This window comes from Erythrolamprus reginae, chromosome Z, assembly GCF_031021105.1.
Source record: "Erythrolamprus reginae isolate rEryReg1 chromosome Z, rEryReg1.hap1, whole genome shotgun sequence".
In the NCBI taxonomy this organism is placed as follows: Eukaryota; Metazoa; Chordata; class Lepidosauria; order Squamata; family Dipsadidae; genus Erythrolamprus; species Erythrolamprus reginae.
In genome coordinates this window covers 37233813-37260021 of record NC_091963.1, presented here as the reverse complement: position 1 = coordinate 37260021, position 26209 = coordinate 37233813, and positions in this window count along the sequence as shown.

Sequence of the window (26209 nt, the reverse complement as noted above, 5' to 3'; positions counted from 1 at the left end):
TACAGCTAAAAAACTTTAAAAACTCTAATAACAATTAAAATCATTCATTCCCATTCACACAGCAAGACTTAATACACTCATTGGGGGATAGGGTCTAATGGCCCCAAGCCTGATCTTTAAACTTTTATGGAAGGTGAGAAGAGTGGGGGCAGTGCGGATCTCTGGGGAGAGCTGATTCCAGGGGGCTGGGCCCCCCACAGAGAAGGTTCTTCCCCTAGGTTCTGCCAACCAACATTGTCTAGTTGACGGGACCTGGAGAAGGCTGATTCTGTGGGAGCTAACCTGTCACTGGGACTCATGCGGTAGAAGACGGTCCCAGAGGTAATCTGGTCCGGTGTCATGTAGGGCCAACACTTTGAATTGCACCTGGAAACCAATCATCAGCCAATGCAGTCCACGGAGTGCTGGAGAAATATGGGTATGCCTTGGAAGGCCATAACTGCTCACACAGCTGCATTCTGGACAATTTGAAGTTTCCAAACACTCTTCATAGGTAGCCCCAGGTAGAGAGCATTGCAGTATTTAAACCTCAAAGTGATAAGGATATGAGTGACTGTGAGTAGAGACTTCATGTGTAGATAGGGCTGCAACCGGTGCACTAGGGGAATCTGGGCGAATGCCCCCCTTGCTCCAACCAAAAGATGATGGTCCAATGTCAGCTGTGGATTGAGGAGGATGTCCAAGTTGCAGATCCTCTCTGAGGGGGTCGAGAGTTCCCTCCCAGAGTAATGGATGGAGAGATAGACGTGTCCTTGGGAGGCAGAACCCACAGCCACTCCGTCTTGTTGGGATTGAATTTGAGCCTGTTAGCACCCATCCAGACCCTGCTCATCACTTCCACTGTTACACTGAGTAGACCTGGGGTGGAAATGTATAGCTGAGTATCATCAACATACTGATGAGAACTCACCCCATGCCCTTGGATGATCTCACCCAGCAGTTTCATGTAGATATTAAATAACAGGAGGGAGAGATCTGACCGCTGAGGAACTGCACAAGGGAAGGACCTGGGAGTTGACCTCTGACCCTGATCAGTGGGGACTAACACTGATTGCAACTGACCGGAGAGGTAGAAGGAGAACCATTGTAAGATGGTGCCTCCCACTCCCAATCCTTCCAGTCGCTGCAGAAGGATATCATGGTTGGTGGTATTGAAAGCTGCTGAGAGGTCAAGGAGCACCAGTATAGAGGATAAACCCTAATCCTAGGCCTCCCAAGGACACGTCCATCTATCCATCCATTACCCTGAGGGAGGGAATTATTGACCTCCTCAGAGAGGGTTTGCAACTTGGGCATCCTCCTCGATCCACAACTAACTTTAGAGCACTATCTTTTGACTGTGGTGAGGGAGGCGTTTGCCCAGGTCCGCCTGGTGCACCAGTTGCAACCCTATTTGGACAGGGAGTCTTTGCTCACAATCACTCATGCCATTATCACCTCAATATTCTCTACATGAGGCTGGCTTTAAAGAGTGTTTGGAAATTCAGATCGTCCAAAATGTAGCTGCGCAAGTGGTATTGGGCCTTTGAAGACATGACCATATCTCATCATCACTCCTTGGACTGCATTGGCTGCCAATCTGTTTCCAGACACAATTCAAAGTGTTGTTTATGATCTATAAAGCCCTGCATGGCATAGGACCAGACTATCTCCAAGACCACCTTCTGCTGCACAAATCCCAGCGACGAGTGAGGTCCCATAGAGTTGGTCTCCTTAGGATCCCGTTGACCAAACAATGTCAGCTGGTGGGACCTAGGGAAAGAGCCATCTCTGGGGGGGGGGGGCTCCCTCTGGAATAAGCTCTCCCCTTGGCTGGGCACTGAACGGAAACCTGAAACTCCCCCAAGCAGAATATGATTCAGACACCCATGTTTTTCAACCAGTCATAATTGAAGGAAAACTGGAATATGAGATGGAAGAAATCCTAGACCTGTGATGGCGAACCTTTTTTTCCCTCAGGTGCCAAAGACCATGTGCAAGCACTATCATTCTTGTGCAAGTGCCTATATCCATAATTCAAAGCCTGAGGGAGGCAAAAACAGATTTCCCCGCCCCCTAGAGGTTCTCTGGAAGCCCTATGGAGGCCAGAAACAGCCTGTTTCCCAACTTCTGGTGGGCCCAGTAGAATAGTGTTTTGCTCTCCCCAGGCTCCAAAGGCTTCTCTGGAGCTGGGGGAAGGTAAAAACGCTCTACCCTAACCTCCTGGAGGTTCTCTGGAAGCCAACAACGCCCTCCCAGAGCCTCTTTGAGCCAAAAATCAACTGGCTGGTGCATGCATGCAGGTTGGAGCTGAGCTAGGGCAACAGCTTGGGTGCCAGTAGATATGGCTCCCCGTGCCAGCTGTGGTATCCGTACCATAGGTTCACCACCAAGTTTCTACAACACTCCGTGGCCTGCAATGGCTGTCGATTGGTTTCCGGTCACAATTCAAAGTGTTGGTAATGACCTTTAAAGCCCTTCATGGCATTGGACCACAGTACCTCCAGAACCGCCTGCTACTGCACGAATCCCAGCGGCTGATAAGGTCCCACAGAGTTGGCCTTCTCCGGGTCTTGTCGACCAAACAATGTCGTTTGGCGGGCCCCAGGGGAAGAGCCTTCTCTGTGGTGGCACCGGCCCTCTGGAATCAACTCCCCCCGGAAATTAGAATGGCCCGCACCCTCCTTGTCTTTCGCAAGTTACTCAAGACCCACCTATATCGCCAGGCATGGGGGAATTAAGACATCTCCCCCAGGCTTTCTTATATTTTATGTTTGGTATGTATGTGTTGTATGGTTTTTAAATTGTTGGGGTTTTTTAATGTAGTTTTATTATTAGATTTGTTCCATTGTTATACTGTTTTTATTGTTGTTGTGAGCCGCCCCGAGTCTTCGGAGAGGGGCGGCATACAAATCTAATAAATTGAATTGAATCACTGTTCTAGAATTTACAAAATGAGGCACTAGAAAGATTATCCTATTGAAGATCAAAACACATGATATGTTCATGCCCCTGATTTAGTCCATCAGTTTAACAGCACTTATCTGACAAGTCATGGCCAACCAAGTCCAGGTTCCTCACTCAATTTCACCTGAGGAATCTGTCAATGAAGAGGCTAACCAACCCCACTATATTGCTCCAGGGGGTGGGAAAATATTTGCCTATGATGGGCCTTCTACCTCTGGTTTTCAATTCTCTAATTATGTTTTTTTTTTACAACTACTAACTGACTCCTTCAAATGAGGGGGGGATATATTTCTTTGCTACTTCCATTCCACTCTTGCCAGGTTTCCATGAGAAATCAGGCTTTGAAGACACAATGCAAGAGGTGGGAAAGTGTTCTGTCTGGGTCCCCCCAGACGCCAACACCAACCAAAAAGAGTATCCAGACACACTGGTAAAAAGCAAAGGCAGTTTATATACTGGAAAGCAAACACAGGTAACAAAAACTGTTCTTACAGACAGGAACACAATAAAGCGTCACAGAGGTTTCACGAAGGCCAGGCAATAAAACAGGATTCTTGCTGGCAAAAACAACACTGGAGATAATAAAACCCACGCCTCCCCCAAGTCTTTCAGCCTTCTAGGCCACAAGCCAAGATCAGAGACGCCAAGAATCGAAGCAAGGTCACAGGACTCCCAGTTGATAACTCTCCACAAGACTGTAAGGGCGGGCCTGCCTTTTCAACCCTGCTGAGGAGAACCACACCCAAATCCAGCTGTTGCCAATTCAGGGATGGAAATACCTTTCTAATTGGCCCCTTCTTTGAGCTGCACGTCTCTGCCTCATGTCTATTATAGCCTGTGCATCTTCATCCAATGAATCCAGGCTACTAGCTGGGGAGAGGCCCCCCTGGGGATCTCAGGCTGCTCTCCCTCCTCCTCTTCCTGACGTTCCTCTCCCCCGTCTGCCTGGTCCTCCCCCTCTTGGTCACTGTCCTCCTCCTCTGGGCATGGATCCGGCAGAGCTCCAGCCAGTCCCTGAGGAGCCTCAGGCTGAATCACAACAGAAAGCAGTGTAGAAAAACCCATGGGATAGGCTTCTTTTTTAAATAAAAAATGCAGGCAGGATCTTAAGAGAGGTGTATGCAATCAACTCTTCTGAGTCTATTCAGTTCATATTTCTTTCCAACAGATCTTCTGCTTTCAAATCACATTCCTTTTGTGAATCTAATTTACAGAGAGCTGCATGCATCTGAATGTTTTTCACAGCCATTATCATTTTATCATTTTTTTAAAAAAGACCTTTCAACTAAGGATTGTGTGTTACCAAACAGGATATTTTCAGATATCACATTTGGCTTGCCTGCAGTCTGATACTTTGTTGCTGTTTGTAATTTAAGAATAGCAAATGAGAGAACACTGGATCAAAGTGAAGAACTAGAAACAGAAATGGGGAATGTATTTTCTGAATGTTTTAATTCAAAGTTGAAAGAAAAAATTAAAAAATAAGCTTGCAAATTAATATTTTTTTTAAAAAATGAGAAAATCAAAGATTACTCCCACAGTTACTACTATAAAACCAGAAACCACCACTACTGTACTTGTGCATTTGGTTTTTCTTGCCTAAATGTAGAACCTTATTTTTTTTCATCACTGAATTTCATTTTTTTCTTTTTGGTCAACCAATTTTTATATTATTCAAAACATTAAAATACAAACTGTTTAACAAGGAAAAAATACAAAAACAAAAATGAATTAAGCAGGACTACACCCAAAATGTATATAAAAGAACAAAACAGACAAGTACATGAATTGTCCCTTCTGGTTGAGTATTGATAAATATCAAAGTTACAGTCATGAAGCCATTAGTGGGAGGAGATGGGTGATGGGAACAATGAGGATATTTAATAATAGTGCAGACTTAGTAAATAGTTTGACAGTGTTGAGATAATTATTTGTTTAGCAGAATTATGGCTTTCTGGGGGGGGGGGACAGTTCTTGTGTCTAGCTGTTCTAGTGTGCAATGTCATTTTGGGGTAGGATTTGAAACAGTTTGTGTCCAGGATGTGAGAGTGTATAAATATTTTCACAGCCTGCTTTTTGACTTGTGCAGTGTATGGATCCTGAATGGAAGGCAGGTTGATAGCAATTGTTTCTTTCTGCAATTCTAATTATCCTTTGAAGTTTGTCTGTCTTGTTGGGTTGCAAAATCAAACCAGACAGTTATAGAGGTACAGATGATAGACTCAATAATTCCTCTGTTGAATTGTATCAGTAGCTCTTTGGGCAATTTGACCTTTCTCAGTTGGCACAGAAAGAACATTCTTTATTGTGCTTTTTTGATGATGTTTTTGATGTTAGGTGTCCATTTTAGATCTTGAGCTATGGTAGAACCTAGAAATTTGAAAGTCTCTATTGTCAATACTGTGTTGTCTAGAGATGGAAGTATGGGTGGGTTTCTCCTAAAGTCTGCCACCATTTCTACTGCTTTGAGTGTTCAGTTCCAGATTGTTCTGGTCACACCACAAGGTTAGTTGTTCAGCCTGGAATCTGTATACAGATTCATTATGATATCAAATGAAGCCAATCACTGTTGTGTCATCTGCAAACTTCAGTAGTTTAATAGATGGATTGTTAGAGATGTAACCATTGGTATATAGAGAGAAGAGAAGTGTAGAGTACACACAGCCTTTTCTGATCAATTCTATCGATTGCAGGTTTTTTAATAATCCATTCCTAAAGTTATCTAACCAACTTGTATGTTCTGACTTCAGAGGATTTTTAAAATAATAATAATAATAATAATAATAATAATAATAATAATAATAATAATAATAATGAAATACAAAATCCCTGTAGTGGAAATACAAAACCAATGTAAATCAAATTAGATCTCTTTCATTATCCAAAGTTGTTGTGCCTTCCATGCAGAAGAAGCAGAAGTAATTTATGGCTGCTAATAATATAATAAAAAGAACATATAAAATAAACCACTTTAAGATCGAGCAGGGAGTTAAACTTGGTCAATATTCAACTAGCAGATTAAAATTTGAAAGTAAAAATTAAAAGAAAAATAATTAGAACATGCTGCTAAAACTTAGGTGGTCTTCAAACAGCAGGCAGCTGAAAAGGAAAAGATGGAGTCTCTGAATTCTCCCATTTAGAATCGTTACTGTTCAGACCCTCTTCTCAGGTAATCCATTGTCATCCACCTTGAGTCATTCCTAGTAGCTCCAGTTCAAATCTGAGAAAAGTGCTGCCAAAGATCCAGTTTTGACTGTGAAAACAGCTGTCTGTCAGCTGGAGAGAGAGAGAGAAAAAACCCTGCTGAGTCAGAAAGCCAACTTTTGGAAAAACTGATTTCTTTGATTAGATGAAATAATATATGTGTTTATTTCTGACTAGAAACCCCTATAGAAATTTTGCATGCAATAGAAAATGAGCCCCCGATTTTTGCCTTTAATGATTACAAAATAGAAAATAGATAATATTGTAGATAAGTATAGAAAATATACTTTTTGCAATTGTATTTACATTATTTATTTTCTTTTTAATTTTTGCACTTTTTCTCTTTGTCTTTTTTCCCTTTCTTTTCTTTATATCCTTGCTTTTCTGTCTTTGAAAATTCTTAACAAAAATTATACAAAAAAAAAAAGAAAATTACTCCCAAAACGTTGTGTCTAAATTTATGAGAAAATATTTTGGTTAATTGAAAAATATACTCGCATTGTGATCAATGAAGTTTAGTCTATTGCATAAGGCTTGGTGCTTTAATATCCTTTATGTAGGAAGATATTTTATTTATTAGTCATTCTGTTGGAATACATGGAATCCAGATAAACTATGGCAAAATTAGCTTGAGTCTTCTTTCAAACTATGTGTTGACTTAAATGGTGGGGTGTGGGTGGGAATTGGGAGACAGATATCTAACAAATAAATGATTCTACTTTGTTTTCTTTAAGATAAAACTGATTTAATGTTTGCTAGATTTAGTCTTAAAAATACAGAATATCTGAAATTGGATCCCAGTGTCTTTTGTTATTAGTACCTTTGCAAATAACAATAAAATAATTCATTAAAAAACCTGCATTATGTTTTCTCTCTCTAAACAAAATATCTCACTTTCTAAATGAGAAGGTATGTAGACAAGTCTAGATCTGCTGAAGTTTTTTCAGTGCAGGTATATAAGGTTCTCATTCTCAGCATTAAGAAGGGAGTGGACATTCTGAAATAGCATAGGATTTCCTGCTTGAGGAGGGGGTTGGGCTAGAAGACCTTCTATGTCCCTTCTAACTCTATTATTCTGTAATGCATAGCTAAAGAGACATTACAAAGCCACCTTTTTCCATCTTGCCTGTTTGATACTGCTGGTGTTTTTTTCTGGTTTCAATAGTGTTGTCCTGTCATTTAGCATTTGTGATATATAAAATATTAAATTATTTCTTCATATAATCTGAATTTTCTACATATTTTACTTTTTAAGAACATTAAAAAAGAGATTACAGGTTCCTTTCCAGATAACTATATGAAGTTCTAATGATCTTTGGAATCATCAAGTGACTTGGCTATGTTAAACAATTGCTACTTTCTCAGGTTTCCAAATTAGGTAAAACCAATAATGAGTTTCATTCCCACTGGCAATTCAATCCTGTAATACCATTATGAGCATCTGCTTCTTCCATTAATTTAGCACCCAAGGCTTTCTTTGCTTTCCCAGCCCACTGTCTGCAATTCCTTTTAGATCAATTCCACAGCATAGCTTTCTCTCTTCTTTTGTAGATCATAAACTGGCCCTTATTTCTTCTCCCATTCATGATCTTTCAAGGCTGGTGATAGTAAAGCTTTTATAACAGTTGATTGTAACACTTATGTGCAGAATTCAGGCAGATATATCAATGTTGAGGTTGAAATTTGACTTTTCTTAAAACAAAGAATTGAACACTGATATAGAAACATATTTTGTTTCTTGTATTTGTGTTAAATTTTCTACTTTACATTCAATGGAATAAAGTATCAAATTGACCCAGGACATCCAGTTTGGTTTAATGCTTAAGGAAACAGGGTAGAAAATGAGAGAATAGAATAGAATAGTTTAAAGTTAAGTTTTATTGGATTTATAGGCCACCCAACCCCTGACATACTCTGGGCGACATGGATTAATAAAAAGTATACAACAATTAAAATCTCAATAAAACAATCAATAGAAATAATCATCACCTTTGGGCTGGAGCAGAGTGCTGTAGGCCTGCCAGCAAAGCCATGTTTTTAAGGCTTTCCAGGAGGTCAGGAGGGTGGGAGTGGTGTATATCTCCAGGGGCAGTTGATACCAGAAGGGGTGCCGCAGAGGAGGCCCTCTGCCATGGTCCCACCAGTCTGCACTGTTCAGCTGATGAGACCCGGAGGAGGTTGACCCTGTGGGTTCTAATCAGCCTCTGGGAAGTATGAAGCAGAAGACAGTCCCATAAGTAATCTGGTTCTAAGTCATGTAGGGCTTTATAGGTGATAACCAACACCTTAAATTATATCTGACCGATTGGACCCTGTGCAGCTTGCAGAGTGTTGGAGTTATGTAGGCACACCCACAACAGCTCGCAGGGCTGCATTCTGTACTAATTGAAGTCCCCAAATGTCCTTTAACGGTAGTCCCATGTAGAGCGCATTGTAGTAGTTGAACCACGAGGTGACAAGGGCATGAGTGACTGTGAGAAGACTCTCTATCCAAATAGGGATGTAACTAGTACGCCAAGCAGATCTGTGCAAATGTCCCCCTAGCCACAGCTGAAAGGTGGTTGTCTAATCTCATCTGTGGATCTAGGAGACCCCCAGATTATGGACCCATTATGAGGGGGTTAAAATTCCTTCCCCCCAAGTTATGGATAGCCAGATGGAACAGTCCTTGGGAGGCAGAACCCACAGACACTCAGTCTTGTTGGGGTTGAGTTTGAGTCTGTTGACTGCCATCCAGACCTTCACAGTCTCTAGGCACTGGCACATAACATCCATCGCTTCACTGAACTGACCTGGGTAGAGATGTATAGCTGAGCATCGTCAGCGTACTGTTGGAGCCTCACCCCGTGTCATCAGATGATCTCATCCAGACTAACACCAACTGTGACTGACCAGAGAAGTAGGAGGAGAACCACCACATACAGTGCAACCAAAGCAGTTTCAGTGCTGTAGCCAGGCCTGAATGGTAAGGGTCTAAGTAATTGACTTCATCCAAGGACCGCAGGAGCTGGAGTTCCACCATCTTCTCAACAACCTTCCCTATAAAAGGAAGATTGGAGACAGGATGATAGTTTTTCAAATTACCTGGATCCAGGGCAGGCTTCTTGAAGAGGGGTTACACAACTGCTTTTTTAGCGGTTGCAGAAAAGACCGCCTCTCAAGGAGGCATTAATCACTGCCTGGATCCAGACTTGTGTCATTTCCCTGCTGACCAGTCAGCAGGGGCATGAGTCCTATAAACAGGTAGAGGAGCTCACAACTCCCGTGGGCTTATCGACTTCATCGGGTGTCACCAGTTTAAATTCATGGCACACAATTGGACTAAGGCAGGGGTCCCCAAACTTTTTACAAAGGGGGCCAGTTCACTGTCCCTCAGACTGTTGGAGGGCCGGACTATAAAAAAACCCTATGAACAAATCCTTATGCACACTACACAAATCTTATTTAAAGTAAAAAACAAAATGGGAACAAATACAATATTTAAAATAAAAAAGTAATTAAATAATTAAGTAATAAAGTAATTTAAACTTAAATCAACAAACTCCCTCCATTTCTCCTTCCTTTCTTCCCTCCCACCCCCCTTCCTCTCCATTTCTCTCTTCCCTCTCTCTTTTCTTCCTTCTCTCTCATTTGTTTCATTTCCTCTCCCTCATTTTCTCTCCATCATTTTCTCATTTTTCTCTTTCTCTCTCTCTCTCTCTTTCCATCTATCCCCCTTTCTCTCTTCCTCTCTCGCCCTCTTTTTCATTCTCTGTCCCTCTCTTTCTCTCACTCATTCTCTTTCTCTCTCCCTCTTTGTATCTCTCACTCTTTCTCTCTCTCCCTCCTATCATCCCCGCCCCTTGCCTCTGTACCACCTCCTCGCTCAGCAGCAGACCGCGGTGAGTTGACAGGAGATTCGGGAGCTTATTATATCTATTGATAAAATCTCGTGGGCTGCCGCGGGCCGGATAAATTGCCTCAGCGGGCCGCATCTGGCCCCCGGCCTGTAGTTTGGGGACCGCTGGACTAAGGCTTAGAATAACAGAGTCAGAAGGGATCTTGGAGGTCTTCTAGTCCAACCCCCTACTTAGGCAGGAAACTCTACTTCAGACAAATGATTATCCAACATCTTCTTTAAAACTTCCAGTGTTGCAACATTCACAACTTCTTCGGAGAGGGGCGGCATACAAATCTAATAAACTTCTGGGAGCAAGTTATTCCACTGATTAATTGTTCTAACCGTCAGGAAATTTTTCCTAAGTTCTAAGTTGCTCTCTCCTTGATTAGTTTCCAGCCATTGCTTCTTATCCTGCCTTCAGGTGCTTTGGAGAATAGCTTGACTCTCCATCTTGTGGCACCCCCTGAGATATTGGAACACTGCTGTCATGTCTCCCCTAGTCTTTCTTTTCATTAAACTAGACACACCCAATTCCTGCAATCACTCTTCATATATTTTAGCATCTAGTACTTTAATCATTTTAGTTGCTCTCCTCTGTACTCTTTCTAGAGCCTCAATATCTTTTTTACATTGTGGTGACCAAAATTTAATGCAGTATTCCAACTGTGGCCTTACCAAAGCATTGCAAAGTGGTATTAACACTTCATGTGATCTTGATTCGGTCCCGCTGTTTATGCAGTCTAGAACTGTGTTGGCTTTTTTGGCAGCTACAGCACACTGCTGGCGTTGTGCACATAAAACTCCAAATTCCTCTAACAGTTACTACTATTACATAAGGTACTATATATACTGTACCTGTGCATTTTTTCTTGTCTAACTATATAATTTACTTTTTTCACCATTGTATTTCATTTTGTTAGATAGTGCCCAATGTTCAAGTCTGTCAAGACCCTTCTCTGTCTTTTAGAGTGTTGGCTATTCCTGCCAGCTTGGTGTCATCTGCAAATTGGATGAGTTCCATCCTCAACTTTAGCACAAAAGCTTGCTGGATGATTTTGGGCCAGTCACCTTCTTTCAGCCCAACCCACTTCACAGAGTTGTTGTGGGGGAAAATAGAAAGAAAAAGGAGCATTAGATATGTTCACTTCCTTGAGTTATTTATAAAAATAATGTCAGAAAAGAAATACATAAGTAATAGTTCTGCCAGTGGTTGCCAGTTGCTATTCTGATTACATAATTCTATTAATTAACTGAAAAGCTGCAGTTTGATTGATAAAGATTGTACCAGGTGCCCCTTAGATTTATGGAAGCCTATGTAGTAGAATTCCTAATTAGAATCATTCCACTCAAACAAAGTATTTTCTGGATGTCTAGGATTCAATTTCAGCAGTAATTAGCTTTTCAAAGAAGTTACGAGAGATGAATTCTATACACCTGGAAACCAGGAAGTTTGGAGAAGGCTAAGACATAGTATCTTGATAGTCTAGATTTTACTATGGAATGTCTACATTGAGTTCTGTTGCTGCTCAAAAATATTAAATTTCTCAAATAATAAAGTTTCAAGGCAATAATCTGTTTATGACATTCTGGCGTAATATTTAGAAAAATATTCTGTCAAATTCATTATAATCCAAGGATGTCATTTTTTCTATTGCTCATAATAGTTCAGAGACGTAATCAGTTTATTAATGTAGACAGTGTCATTCATTTTTATAAGATTTTGACTTGTTTACGTGCTCTATTTATGATCAAAACATTGTAACTATATAACAAACAACAAACTTCAGCATAGTTCTAGAAATCTCAGGGTGTTAGTCCTTTATTGTAACTTATATTCACAATGTCAAGCCATCATACATCCCTGGAGGGAATCTAAATCACTGTACAGTGGAACCCCGACATAAGAGCTGCTCTACTTAAGAGCAACTCGAGATAAGAGCTGGGAGGGGAGAGATATTTTTGTTCTACTTACAAGCCCAAATTCGAGATACAAGCGCCAAGGAGCTGTCTCCTGAAGCCAAACGCTAACTTCCGCGTTCGGCTTCAGGAGACAGCTGCGAAGCGGCGCGCGTGTTTTAAAAGGTTGCAGCCGGCCTGGGGGGCTCGGGGGGGTGCTTGCAGCTTTCTTTCTTGCTCTTTTTCTTTCTCTCTTTTACCTTCCCTTCCTCTATTTCTTCTTTTCTTTCTCCTTCCCACCTTCTTCCCTCCCTCCCTCCCTTCACTCATTCCTCTCTTACTCTCCCCTTTCATAAGTTTCCTTGCTTCCTTCCTCTGTTCCTGTCCCTTCCCCCTTTCTTTCTTTCTTTCTTTCTTTCTTTCTTGCTCTTTTTCTTTCTCTCTTTTACCTTCCCTTCCTCTATTTCTTCTTTTCTTTCTCCTTCCCACCTTCTTCCCTCCCTCCCTCCCTTCACTCATTCCTCTCTTACTCTCCCCTTTCATAAGTTTCCTTGCTTCCTTCCTCTGTTCCTATCCCTTCCCTCTTTCCTTCCTTCCTTCCCACCCTCCGTCCATTCATTCACCCATTCCTCTCTTGATCGCTTAAAGCCGGTCCCTGGTGCAAAAAGGGTTGGGGACCTCTGTCCTACAGGATTGGGTGGCAGAGAAGTTGAACATATGTAAATTTAAAAGTTTAAGAAAGTTTACAAGTTAAGTGAAAGAAACTTCATTATTCATTTATATGTACATGTACATTTCTTCATTAAAAACATGTCTTTCTGCATAATTTAGACTAACTTTGTGAGTTTTTTGAGGGCTGGAACCAATTAAAATTATTTACATTAATTCCTATGGGGAAAAGTCGTTCGAGATAAGAGCTGCTCGACTTAAGAGCCCAGGTCCGGAACGAATTAAACTCGTATCTCGAGGTACCACTGTATATTATACAGAAAAGAGAACAAAAGAACAGCATGTTTGCACCATGCTTATCACTGATATTGATGACTCACCAAATTTATTTTTAGTTCCAATAATAATAAGACTTCAGTTGTTACAGCACTCACGGATTGGTGTAATTTAAAAGGCAGGTCTGAAATTAGGAGCTATGTCTCTTCATCACAGAAACAGAAGGCACTCTGAAATTATTGTACATTATTCAATTTAGCCTCATTTTCATTTTGTATTTTGTATCCTAGAGAGACTTCAAATGAAATAAAGGTCAGCATGCAACATCAAATGATTTAGCATTTGGTGTTATTTTAGAATTACCTAACACATAAAAGAAAATATTATTTTGAGGTAAATCAGAGGTTTCTAAATGTGATAAATAAATAAAAATACAAAAAAAAATACAAAACAGTATACTGGCTGAGCAATTCTTAAAATTGAAGTCCACACATCTTCAAGTTTCCAAGGTTGAGAAGAATAGTCTGACTGAATATTGTCTCTGGGAATCTAAATAAGAATTGATTTGATCAAAATATTGTGGATGTCAATTCAACAGAAACATGTAGTAGGTTTACAATATCATTATGAATTCTATCACACAACATGAATTTTTGAAACACAAAGCTCCTCTTCTAAGATCTAACCAGAGTCTTCAGCCTTTGAAAATAAAATCCACTGTATTTTATGATTGGGTCATCTCTCTAGGGTGATTTTTATTCTCTGAAGTAGATGTACATCCAAACAGAGGATTCAGTTGGAGGACTTTGTCAGATTCTTCCTTCCAGGAAGGAAGAATGTGATTATATGATAAATTGGGGAACATGGTATGAAGAATAATGAACAGTTAAAGTTAAAAAAAAAGCAATATGAATTACAACTATGCTTCTATACCCATTAATCTAAAAGTTCTAGGGAGTTAGGAAAGAGAAATTCAATGAGCCAATATAACACTATTCTAATACTGATCTGTCCTCAGGTAATGAAACCAGAAATGCCAATAGCTTATTGTTGTTAGTGGTTAATAGAAGGGCTATTTAGTAAGATACTACTTGGGATATATGAGGTGTTCAGGGAAGGGTAGCACCTCTGGTGTAGAGCATATTGTGTCCTTTCACTGTGGACATGATCTTTGCAGCTGGACAGTTCCAAGAGAAGTGTCAAGAGCAGAATCGTGAACTGTACACCACCTTTGTTGATCTCACTAAGACGATTGACACTATCAGTCATGAAGGCCTGAGGTGCATCATGTCAAAATTTGGGTGCCCTGATAAATTCATCCTGTTGGTACATAAATTTCATGATGGTATGATGGCCCTTGTTCACCATAATGTTTTCAGCCATGCTGTCAGATGCCTTCCAGAACAGCTCCTTGAGAGTTAGCCTGAGATACAGGACCAATGGGAAACCATTTAACCTGCGAAGACTCCAGACTGTCACCAAAATAAGGTGACCTGACCTCCTCTTTCCTGACGATTGTGCCCTGCATGCTGGATCACAGCAGTGTGGATAATTTTGCAGCAGCATGCAACAACTTTGGTTTCCTTACCACCATAAAAAAGACTGAAGTGGTGCATCAGCCAGCTCCAAATACCAAGAGCCCACCATGACAGTAAAGGGACAAAAACTACAAGCAGTGGACCAATTTACATACCTTGGCAGCACTCTCTATGTGCAGTGAAATTGACATTGAGGTCAACTGCAGAAATGCCAAGGCAAGCTCTACATTTGATAGACTAATGACAAAAATTTGGAACTGACATGGAATAAGCCTTGCTACAAAGGTCAAAGTTTACTGAGTAATAGTGCTAATTATCCTGTTGTATGCTAGTAAAACTTGGACTGTACAGTGATCCCTTGCCACTTCACGGTTCACCTTTTGCAGCTTCAGTGCATCGCAGGCTTTTTAAAAAAATATAGTAACCTGACAGCCATCGCTGCTGCTCGCTCCAGCTCCGAGGAGGTGGGAGAGCGCCGCTGACTGGAAGGAACCTGGCTGGAGGGCAGGCGATGCACAGGGCTCCAATGATGCATTGATCTGCCCCTTTGCAGGCCCCGGAGGTGGCTCATGGCCCTGCTGCTTGTCCCTGGGGGCAGAGCATGGAAGCCAAGCCACGGCTTTTTAAATACGCCACTGCCTCCAGGCTTGATGTCAGTGGACCCCTGCTGCCCTGAAAGCAGCCCCTGACTGCCACACCAGCCTTGTGCTGCTTGCAAGCCCCTTGCCTCCATCACCTCCTCCTCCTCTTCCGGAGTTGCAAGACCAGGAGCTGCGAGGACAGAGCTGGAGTGAGCACCACTGCCCGTGGCTACTGTGTTTGAAACCTCCCTCTCACCACCACCACCCATCTCCTCCTCTTCTCTCTTGGTTTAAGGTAAAAGGGAGTGCTATCGCAGATGGTTCTGGAATGTAACACCCGTGATAAATAAGGGATCACTGTATACAGGAGACATGCTAGGCAATTGAAGCACTTCAATGAGACATACCTCTGTAAAATTCTGAGGATTCAGTGGCAGGATAAGGTGCCTGACACTGAGGTCCTCTTCAGAGCAGGCCTTCCATCAATTCCCACCCTGCTGATGAAAGCCCAGACATGCTGGGCAGACCATGTTGCTAGGATGCCAGACCATAGCATCCCTAAACAGCTCCTCTATTGTGAGCTGTCTAAAGGAAGGTGATTGTATGGAGGACAAAGGAAGCATTACAAGACACCTTCAAGTCCCTCGATAGCAACACCACCTCTTGGGAAACCCTGGCACAAGATCAACCAACAATGGTGCATGCTGATCCACCAAGGCTGAGCCGGGGTGGTGCAGCAGGTAGAGTGCTGTAATGCAGGCCATTGAAGCTGACTATAGATTTGTAGGTCAGCAATTCAAATCTCATCACTGGCTCAAGGTTGACTCACCCTTCCATCCTTCCGAGGTGGATAAAATGAGGACCCGGATTGTGTGGGCAATATGCTGTGTTAAAAAGTGCTATTGCTAACATGTTGTAAGCCGCCCTGGGTCTAAGGAAAAGGGTGGCATTAAAAAAATTGAATAAATGAAATAAATAAGGCTGCCAGACATCTGAGGCCAGAAGAACATTCAGAGAACATTTGTGAGCACTCCACAAAGCCAGGGCTGCAAATGCTGTGACAATAGTGTCCACACCTGTCTGCCTAACATGTGACAGAACACTTCTTGCCCATATAGGCCTTACCAGCCACCTGCAGACACATCATGTACAGCCCACAACCCATTAAATTAGATGTGAAGGTCCTCCTCAAACACGATGGATGAACATCACTAAGTTAGTAAGAAATATCCAAGCTGCAGGCTTGTTATCCTTGATAAGATTTCTTTGATAATTGAGCCAGCTTATATCTATTTTATTATTCTTAGGAGCCCTATGGAGCCCTAATGTCTTCACTCTGTTCTCTAGAGTAGTGTTTCCCAACCTTGGCAACTTGAAGATATTTGGACTTCAACTCCCAGAATTCCCCAGCCATCAAACGCTGGCTGGGGAATTCTGGGAGTTGAAGTCCAAATATGTTCAAGTTGCCAAGGTTGGGAAACAGTGCTCTAGAGTGTCTTTGCCATTGCTTATGCTCAAAGTCTAAATTTAGAGTTTTTTAACAGTTTCATTTATACCTAGACTGTTCTACGACTCTTGCATTTATCACTCTGCTAATCTTCACCTGTTGAAGGTTGAGAATATAAGGTATCTTACGTATTTATTTTATTTATTTGTTTTGTCAAGAATATATTGGAGGTATGCTAACCCCTTGAAGTATCCATTGCTTTCAGATTCTCATGACACTAGTCATTGGAAAGCCATCTGCAGTCTGATGCTAACAATGAAATAGAAACTATTTTTTCATAGTGAGATGTGTAGATTCTAGTGAGATGTGTAGATTATGCTGTGGACTGCAACATTTTAAAAAAATAATTTGAATGTGTTTAGAAGAAATATCCGGATGTAATTTAATGTTAAATTTATATCTTGTCTTTCTTCCAAGTATCTTATCCTTCTTCAGTTTGTATTACAACAGAGATGCAAGAATTGTGGTATCTTGCATTTCTACTCTAAGAAATTATGCTGACACTATGTATACTTCTATGGTTTATGGTTACTTGAATCCAGGTCCTTTTGGTCAGGTTCCAATATTTGAATGACTATGTCACATTGTCTATTTTGGCTTATTTTATATATTTTGAACAGTCAAATTCTTCACTCAGATTTTATTTTAAAAATATGTCTGTATCAGATGAATTTATACTAATATTATTTAAAGGATAGTGTTCAACATGAATACTGTTAAGGGAACTGTTTTACCATAAATAGTTAAATACCTTTTCAAAAATAAAATCACAGATAAATGCAGGAATAAGATGAAAAGATTTATGAAAGAACTCAAGAAAAGTAATACAACCCCCAAACAGATTCTTCCTTCCAGTCACATCCTTTGATAATTTCCTCACCTAAGATTTACCAGCAAAATAATAATAAAAAAGAATGTAAATAAAGAAGCAGTGAATTCTGCATGTTTGACTACACAAACTAATTAGCAAATAATTAGCACATTTGGCATTTTGACAAATTCATTGATGCTTCTTTAATGTGTATTGGAGATTGAGTAAATAAATCATGAAAGGATATTCTTTACATTTGTTTGTTTTGAAACACACTTTTGAGAAGTTGGTATCATAAAAAATCAATTATTGTAGCTTCATAAACATTCAGTATTTTATAAAAAAAATTGTTCAGCCATTACCGAACAACAAATAATGTTTAATTGTATAGATTACCTTTAAAGTGTCGGAAAGATTGATAGCGCACAATGTAGATTTGCAAACTTCTATCTGAACATTTCAAGGAATACTCTAGAATAGTGATGGCAAACCTATGTCACGGGTGTCACAGGTGGCACACAGAGCCATATATGCTGGCACGCGAGCAGTTGCCGTAGCACAGCTCCAACATAGATGTGCGTGCTGGCCAGCTGATTTTTGGCTCACACAGAGGCTTTGGGCAGGTGTTTTTGGCTTCCAGAGAGCCTTTGGGGGGATGGGGGAGAGTGCTTTTACCTTCCCCTGGCTCCAGGGAAGCCTTTTGAGCCTTGGGGAGGGTGAAACACAAGCCTACTGGGCACACCAGAAGTTGAGAATCAGCCCATTTCCAGTCTCCAGAGGGCCTCCAGGGGGCAGGTGAAGCTGTTTTCAATCCTGCCCAAGAATTGAATTATGGGTGTGGGCATGATAGCATGCGCCCACGCTTTTTCGGCACCTAAGAAAAAAAAGGTTCAGCATCACTGCTCTAGAAGATCGCTGGCTTCCTTGAGCGTTTTCCTTTTAACAACTGTGATTGAATCCTTAAGATATTCATACGTAAACATAGTCATCAAGGCATCAATCAGTGCATTAAACAGATATTGTATTTATTGGAATAATTCACATTTTTCACTATTTATGATAGCAATATTAAATTTTGTTGTTGCAAAATAAGCAATAGTCTAGACATCATCTTTATTTAGAAATGATTTTTTTTAAAAAAAAATTAAGTTTAGATACAATCCTTTTTCCTTTTCAAAAGCATCACACAATGGAAGAAGTATATTAAAAAGCAGACATATTAATTAAAGAAAGAATAAAAAATTGGTTAGTAAAATGAGAACCAAATTGAATAGAGATAGAAATGTGTCATTTGAAAGGCAAGATTGACACAATTATCTAGATAATGCTTGAAGAGGCAGTTTCTAAGGACAATTGCTACCAATATTTTTCCCAGTTGTTTCCTATCTGAACTTGAATCTGTTGTTACAACAAGGCATATATTTCTTAGCTGATGAGATGGAGGCAGTAATTATTTCTGTAATCTGTTTATTGAAATACATACATGCATACATACATACATACATACATACATGCATACATACATACACAAAAATATTTCAAAAGCTATTTTTACATTATAAATACTAGTGTCCATACAGCAGTATGAATCTCTTTGGGATAAATTGGGCTTTGGCAAGCTTGTGGCATCCTAGTCAAAATAAACCACAAATGAACAATACTGTCTTTGCTGTTTAGCAAAAAAAAACCTTTATGTGACAAACAATAATTAAGATTAGTAACCTAATCTATATTAAGTCTAAAAAATGCTACATTAAGGATTCAGTTGACCACAGGCATGATAAATAGTAAAGATTGGAATGTCCAAATGGTGACCTTGACATAGGGAAAATTGCGATATGAAATGTAAGAGTAAATGGGAGAGAGTGTTAACAAACTATATGAAATAAGGAAAAATGAGTATATTTATTAAACTAAGAGAAAGCAAGATGTTCATTAAGCATTTGTTGCTAGAAGAAGGCCAGTAGATCTGGGTTAGTTTTTAACTAGCATGCTGTAAGCATAACCCAAAGAGAGTTTTATTTAAATAGGTTCACATTAAAACCTACCTTTTATAGGTAAATAGATAAATAGAAGTAGAAGTAGAGACTACTTGAGAAACTATCCTGATTCCATCAACCAACTGCAGCTTACTGTATATGTGGGGTATATGGGGAGTTCGGGGAAGGGTAGCACCTCTGATGTGGGGGCATGTGGTATCCTTTTATGCCAGCTCATTTTATGACCGCTTTTAGGGCAGCTTGTTCACCTTTGGTCCCCACCTGTCTCTCACCTTTGGCTCCTAGTAGCTGTAGAAGAGCAGTGGCCACACCTTGGGCAACAGCTCTAACAGGCTAGCCAAACAAGTTTGAGAGTAGCCATTAGGTCATTGACTTACAGTGTGATAGGGACTTGTCTATCCCAAGCACATGAAGACAGATTCCGGCAGACTGAGCAGATGAAATGTACTAGAATAGGGCAAAGGTCATGAAGGCAATCTCTGCAAGTGATGTGGTATGCTAAGGGCACGGCAAGACACAAAAAATGCCCTAGTCAACCACAGCGCCCAGCCATCTCCAACTGTCTTGACTCTTATCCTAGTATTGGAGCAAGATGGAATCTGGGAAGAGAAAATGAGGCTAACTATGCCCACCTCTCCCTCACTTTAATCCAATTCACATGCAAGTCTTGATATCCCACCCAATTCCCATGAAGACGTCTAGGTCCTCTTTGAACATGATGGATGAACATCACTGTATATGTAAGTGAATAGACAGTTAACTAAGGTATGTAAGAAACACATCAAAATATTAATGGTGAACTCTAATCCTCCAACATAACTGGGAGACAAACTTTGGACCCAATGGAAGATCAAACAGTTTCCTTACAAATCAGACCACTTTGTATCACAAAAGGTAGAGAAGAGAACTATGGACTCATTCATATTAGATCTAATTCTGACTAACAGAGATGAAATGATAGAAGAGATTGAAGTTATAGGAACAATAAAGAAAGAAAGAAAGAAAGAAAGAAAGAAAGAAAGAAAGAAAGAAAGAACAAATGAACTTCCTTCAACATGTAATAAATAAGAAAAAAGCCAAGGAAACTATTTGTCAATTAATGGGAGAAAATGGCAAGAATGTGACAAGTAAAAGGGAGAAAGTAGAATTGCTTAACTCATTTTTTGTTTCTGTCTTTATACACAAGGAAAAAACAGCTCAAACAACTTAAACTTAAAATAGGAAAGAAAATGGTAAGTAAGCACCACTAGACAAATGCAAATAATCAGAACAAGATGGAACTGGCGGACATGATCTCCAAACTCCTGAATCATTTCTTTAGAGATATTGGGAAACTGGAGAACTGTCAGAGCACTGGAAAAGGGATGATAGATTTCCAAACTTCAAAAAAGGAGGGGGGAGGATCTAGGAAACTACAATCTTATCAATTTAACATCAATATCTGGGGAGATTTAGGAAAAGGAATGAATCTGCAAATACCTAGAGGCAAACAAATCGGACATGATAGCAGTCTACAAGTATACGAGGGGATGTCACAGAGAGGAGGGAATCACTTTATTCTTCAGGGCACCACTGGAAGCTGACCAAGGAGAGATTCAACATGGAGATAAGGAGGAACTTCCTGACGGTCAGAGCGATCAACCAATGGAACAACCTACCAGCGGACGTTGTAAACTCCAACACTTTGGACATTTTTAAGAGAAGATTGAACTGTCACTTGACTGGTGTACTATAGGGTTCCTGCTTGGGCAGGGGGTTGAACTTGATGGCCTTCATGGTCCCTTTCAACTCTAACAATGAATGAATGAATGAATGAATGAATGAATGAATGAATAAATAAATAAATAAATAAATAAATAAATAAATTGTCTGATCTCCAAATATGGTTAAATAAAAGTCATAACCAAAAGCCAACATAGGTTCATCACAATCAGACCATACCAGACACATATTTTGTAACAAAGTTACAAAATGAAGAAAACAAAGAAAGGTATTTTATATATAGTAGATCACAACCTACTTGATAAAATAGAAAAATGTGGCTTAGACCTGCTTTCACAACCAGTGAACTAATGGTGATAAAACTGACTAGGCTAAGGATGTTGGTAAGCAGAGGCAGAATTTCCTCCCTTATTTTCCTCCCCCAAAACTAAAGTATGTCTTATAATCTGGTGCATCTTATACTCCAAAAATTACAGTAATATAAAATGATACCCAAAACCCTATTTACACACATATGGATGTATATTTTTTTAAAAAAATTGCACCAGATGAATTTGTAACTAGCTGACTCAATGAACTCGATGTGTAGTTCTCAATAGAACTGCATCAACATGGAGGAAGTAAACAGTGGGGCACTCCAAAACTCTGTCTTAAGCCCAGTACATGCAATATCTTCATAAATGATTTAGATCAATGGATAGATGGGGAACTCATAAAATTTGTAGAAAACACCAAACTAGCAGGAATAGCCAACACTCCAGAAAAAGGATACAGAAAGATCTTGACAGACTTGAACTTTGGATTCTACAAAATTCAATGGTGAAAAAAGTAAGGGCAAAAAAAATCAAATGCACAGGTATAGTAGATGGTACCTGGCTCAAGAGTAGTAATTGCAAAAGGGATCTTGAAGTCCCTGTGGCTGCATAAACAGAGCAACAGAATCAAGATCACATGAAATGTTAATGTCTTGGTAACAACACACTAGGAATAATGCATCCAGTTATGGTTGTCACAATATAAATTATGTTAAGACTCTAGAAAGTATTCAGAGAAGAACAACAAAGGTAATTAGGGGCATGGAGGCTAAAACAGATAAAGAATAGTTGTTGGAATTGGGAATGTCTAATTTAATGAAAAGAAGGACTAGGGGAGACAGGATAGCAGTTTTTCAATTTCTAACAGGTTAGCTAAGGGGTTATCATAAGAGGGAATGAACCTATTCTCCAAAGCACCTGAAGACAGGATAAGAAACAATTGAGGGAAATTAATCAAGAAGAGAACCAATAAACTAAAGAGAATTTTCCTGAAAGTTAGGACAATTCATTAGTGGAAAGACTTTCATCCAGAAATTCCAACATGGGAAGTTTTTAACAAAGAGGTTCAATAGACATTTGTCCAAAATGAGGTAGGGTTTCCTGCCTGAGTAGTGGATTGGACTGGAAGACCTCCAAGGTATCTTCCAACTCTATATTCTATTTTTCTATTCTGTTAATATGTAAAAGTGTTCTGTCTGGGTCACTCCAGAAGCCAATACCAACCCAAAAAGAGAAGCCAGACACACTGGTAAAAGGCAAAGGCAGTTTATATAATTCAAGGAAAACACAGGTAACAGAAAATGTCCTTACAAACAGGAAAAACGCTGGAACTTCAAATAGTCCATGAAGCAATACCAGATTCTTGCCGCCAAGACGAAGCTGTAGATAGCAAACAGACGCCTCCCACGAGTCTTCCAGACTGCGAGGCCACAAGCCAAGATCAGAGATGCTGAGAATCAAAACAGGTCACCGCAACTCCAATTGATAACACTCCACATGGCTTCAAGGCCTTGCCTGCCTTTTAAACCCTGCTGATGAGGACCACACCCAAACCCAGCTGCTTCTAATTCAATGGTGACAATATTTCTTTAACTGCTCCTTTTGTTGCTCTGAATGTCTCTGTCTCATGTCAATGACAGCTTGTGCGTCATCACCTAATGACTCCAAGCTACTGGCTGGGGAGAGCCCCCCCCCCCCGGGCTCTCATGCTGTTCTCCTTCATCCCATTCCTGACTCTCCTCTCCCCCTCATGTTCAGCCCCCTCCTCTGCGCTGTCATCCTCCTCCGGGCATGGAGCCAGCAGAGACACAGCCGGTCCCTGAGCAGCCTCAGGCTGAACCACAACATAAAAGTATGTAAAGTTATTTGTTATTTTCATTAAGAAAAGAAATAGCCTTATTGTTATAATGATTGCTGATAATTTTAATTTTTTTTAAAAAAAATTCTAAACACGGTTGAATCTGTTCCTTTAAAGTCAAGCCTATGTTCTATATTATTACTTTTTAATGACTATAAAATGAGGGGTTTTTTACTTTTTAAATGCTGGCTGTATTTTGTGAATTGCATTGAGAGGATTGCTTTAATTTAGTAATTTAAATGTTAAACAGTATAAATTGCATCAGCTATGTTCATTCACAAACACATTTTCTGATGCTACCTTCCAAATGTAAAAAAAAAAAGAATATATTTTTCTTTGTTTGGATACTGAGAAATCTATTCAGGTGAGAAGTGCCAGAATATCTCCGGGACCACCTTCTGCGGTACGAATCCCAGCGACCAGTTAGGTCCCACAGAGTTGGCCTTCTCTGGGTCCCGTCAACTAAATGATGTCGTTTGGCGGGACCCAGGGAAAGAGCCTTCTCTGTGGCGGCCCCGACCCTTTGGAACCAACTCCCCCCAGATATCAGAGTTGCCCCCACCCTCCTAGCCTTTCGTAAGCTCCTTAAAACCCACCTCTGTCGTCAGGCATGGGGGAATTGGCATGTTCCCTCCCCCTAGGCTTATAAAATTTATGCATGGTACGCTAGTTTGTATGATTGGTTTTAATTTGTGGTGTTTTTTAAATTAACTTAAATATTAGATTTGTTTTACATTGTATTGTTATTGCTGTGAGCCGCCCCGAGTCTGCGGAGAGGGGCGGCATACAAATCTGATTAAACTTAAACTTAAACATAAGCTAATACACAATAGTTTCAAAAACACTGCTACAGGGAGACATAAGATCCCTGCCAATTTCTTCCACATTTACTCGGAAAGTTTAGATATTTCAGTAACATCCATACTTCAATTGACCTATCACACTGTAATTACTCAAAAGTGCAACATCCTGCTGGAATGATTTGTGAATTACTGTTGTGTTTGGGGGATGTCTAATGGAGATCCATCAAAAATGCTGAGGGTCTCTCAAGGTCCAGTGCATTTCAGCACACCTCTTAGTGTCCTTGGGCTACTTGATGAGAACTGTAGATATACAAGGAGGGATGGATAAAGGCAACAGTATTTATAAAAGAAAAAGACACACTGAGCTTTCACATGAAAATTCTTAAAGTTTTGAAAATGATTTTATCCCTTGAAGAAAGATAAAATCCCAGAAGTAGCCCAGAATTAAAATCTACTAATAAAAAGCAAATCATAAAATAAACTATAGCATCCCTTAAGACAGTGATTTTCAACCTTTTTTGAGCCATGGCACATTTTTTACATTTACAAAACCCCGGGGCACATTGTGGGGGGGGGGGGGGCACTAAAAAAATGTGGACAAATTTTTTTCTTTCTTCTGCCCTTTCGCTCTATTTCTATCTCCCTCCCTCTTTCTCTCCCTTCTTTTTTTCTCTCTCTCCATCCCTCTTTCTTTTTCTCTTCCTTCCTTCCTCTTTCTCCCTCTTTCTCTCTCTCTTTCTTTCTCCCTCCCTCTGTCTCTCTCCCACCTTCCCTCCCTCTCTTTCTCTTTCTTTCTCTTTCTTTCTCTTTCTTTCTCTCTCCCTTTCTTTCTTTCTCTCTGTTTTCTTTTTCTTTCTCTTGCTTTCTTTCTCTCTCTTTCTTGCTTTCTTTCTCTCTCTTTCTTGCTTTCTTTCTCTCTCTTTCTTTCTCTCTCTCTCTCTTTCTTTCTCTCTCTTTTGTTTTCTTTCTCTCTGAGCTTCGCAGCACACCTGACCATGTCTCACGGCACACTAGTGTGCCACGGCACACTGGTTGAAAAACACTGCCTTAGGAAATGTTTCTAAAGAAGAAATCCTTGCTGTAAATCCTTGTTAAAGTTTTCCTTCTATGCCATAGAAGGAAACCTTATTTATATATGTGTATGTGTGTAATGTTAATAATATTAAAATACCTTTATTTTAATTGACATTCTTTACATTAATCAAGAATATACTTCATATTGTGCCAAGTTTCAAGGTTGCATCTTATACTTGGTTTAGTTTGTTGCTTGTGAAATTTTATGTAGATGGTACATAAGAGCTCATTTTTACCTAATAGTTATATTTTGGAAATGTCTCAAATTGGACAACTTCATTTCACCATCTTATCAAACTATGTTTTTCCCATCCCAAAAGCTTCCCATAATTATGAGAACCCAACATTTCATGGAATAATTCAATGCCCTCAATATGTGTTCTTGTTTTCCTTGGCTTCATAGGTTGTCCAAAGGTTTTCAGAGACAATTAATGCACGTTTAAATTGAAAATCATGAAGTATAGGGTTTTAAGTGTGTTTCTTTATTCAAATAATATGCACGAAATGTCACAGAAGCTTGAAATGAAATGAAAATTGTGCAGGAAACAGCAGTTAAAGAATATAAGGCAATTTCCGGTGTAATCTTTTAAAAATCACTAAAGCTGTATTTGAAATTATTTAAATATATGGAACTTTCTTTCTTTTTTAAAAAAATATACTTTATTTATAAATATACTGAAACGGGAGGGGAGGGGTAGGAAGGAATGTACAGAAAGGAAGAAAAAAAGGAAGGTGTGGGAAGGGATAATGAATCAAGGTACAAATTTGAACAATTCAGGTAAGCGACACAATTATACAATATAGGGTATAAGTTAATAGGGATGATATATTTCTTAAATGTTGTAAACAAACAGTAAATATAGAGTATCAAAAATTTTGTTGTAGTATAATAATAAATGTTACATCTGCTATTAATATACATTAACTAATAGTAACTTTATGAAAATATTTTCTAAAATTGAAAAATGAAAAGAGGGAGAAAGGAAAAGTGTAAGAAAAGAAAGAAAGAAGTGGGAAGAAGAAAGAAAAAAAATCTGCGTTTGACGCAGACGTTTTTAGTGACGACTTTTGTAGAAAGGTAATATGAGGAGTATATGGATGGTATAATAGATATATTCTATGTGTTAGTA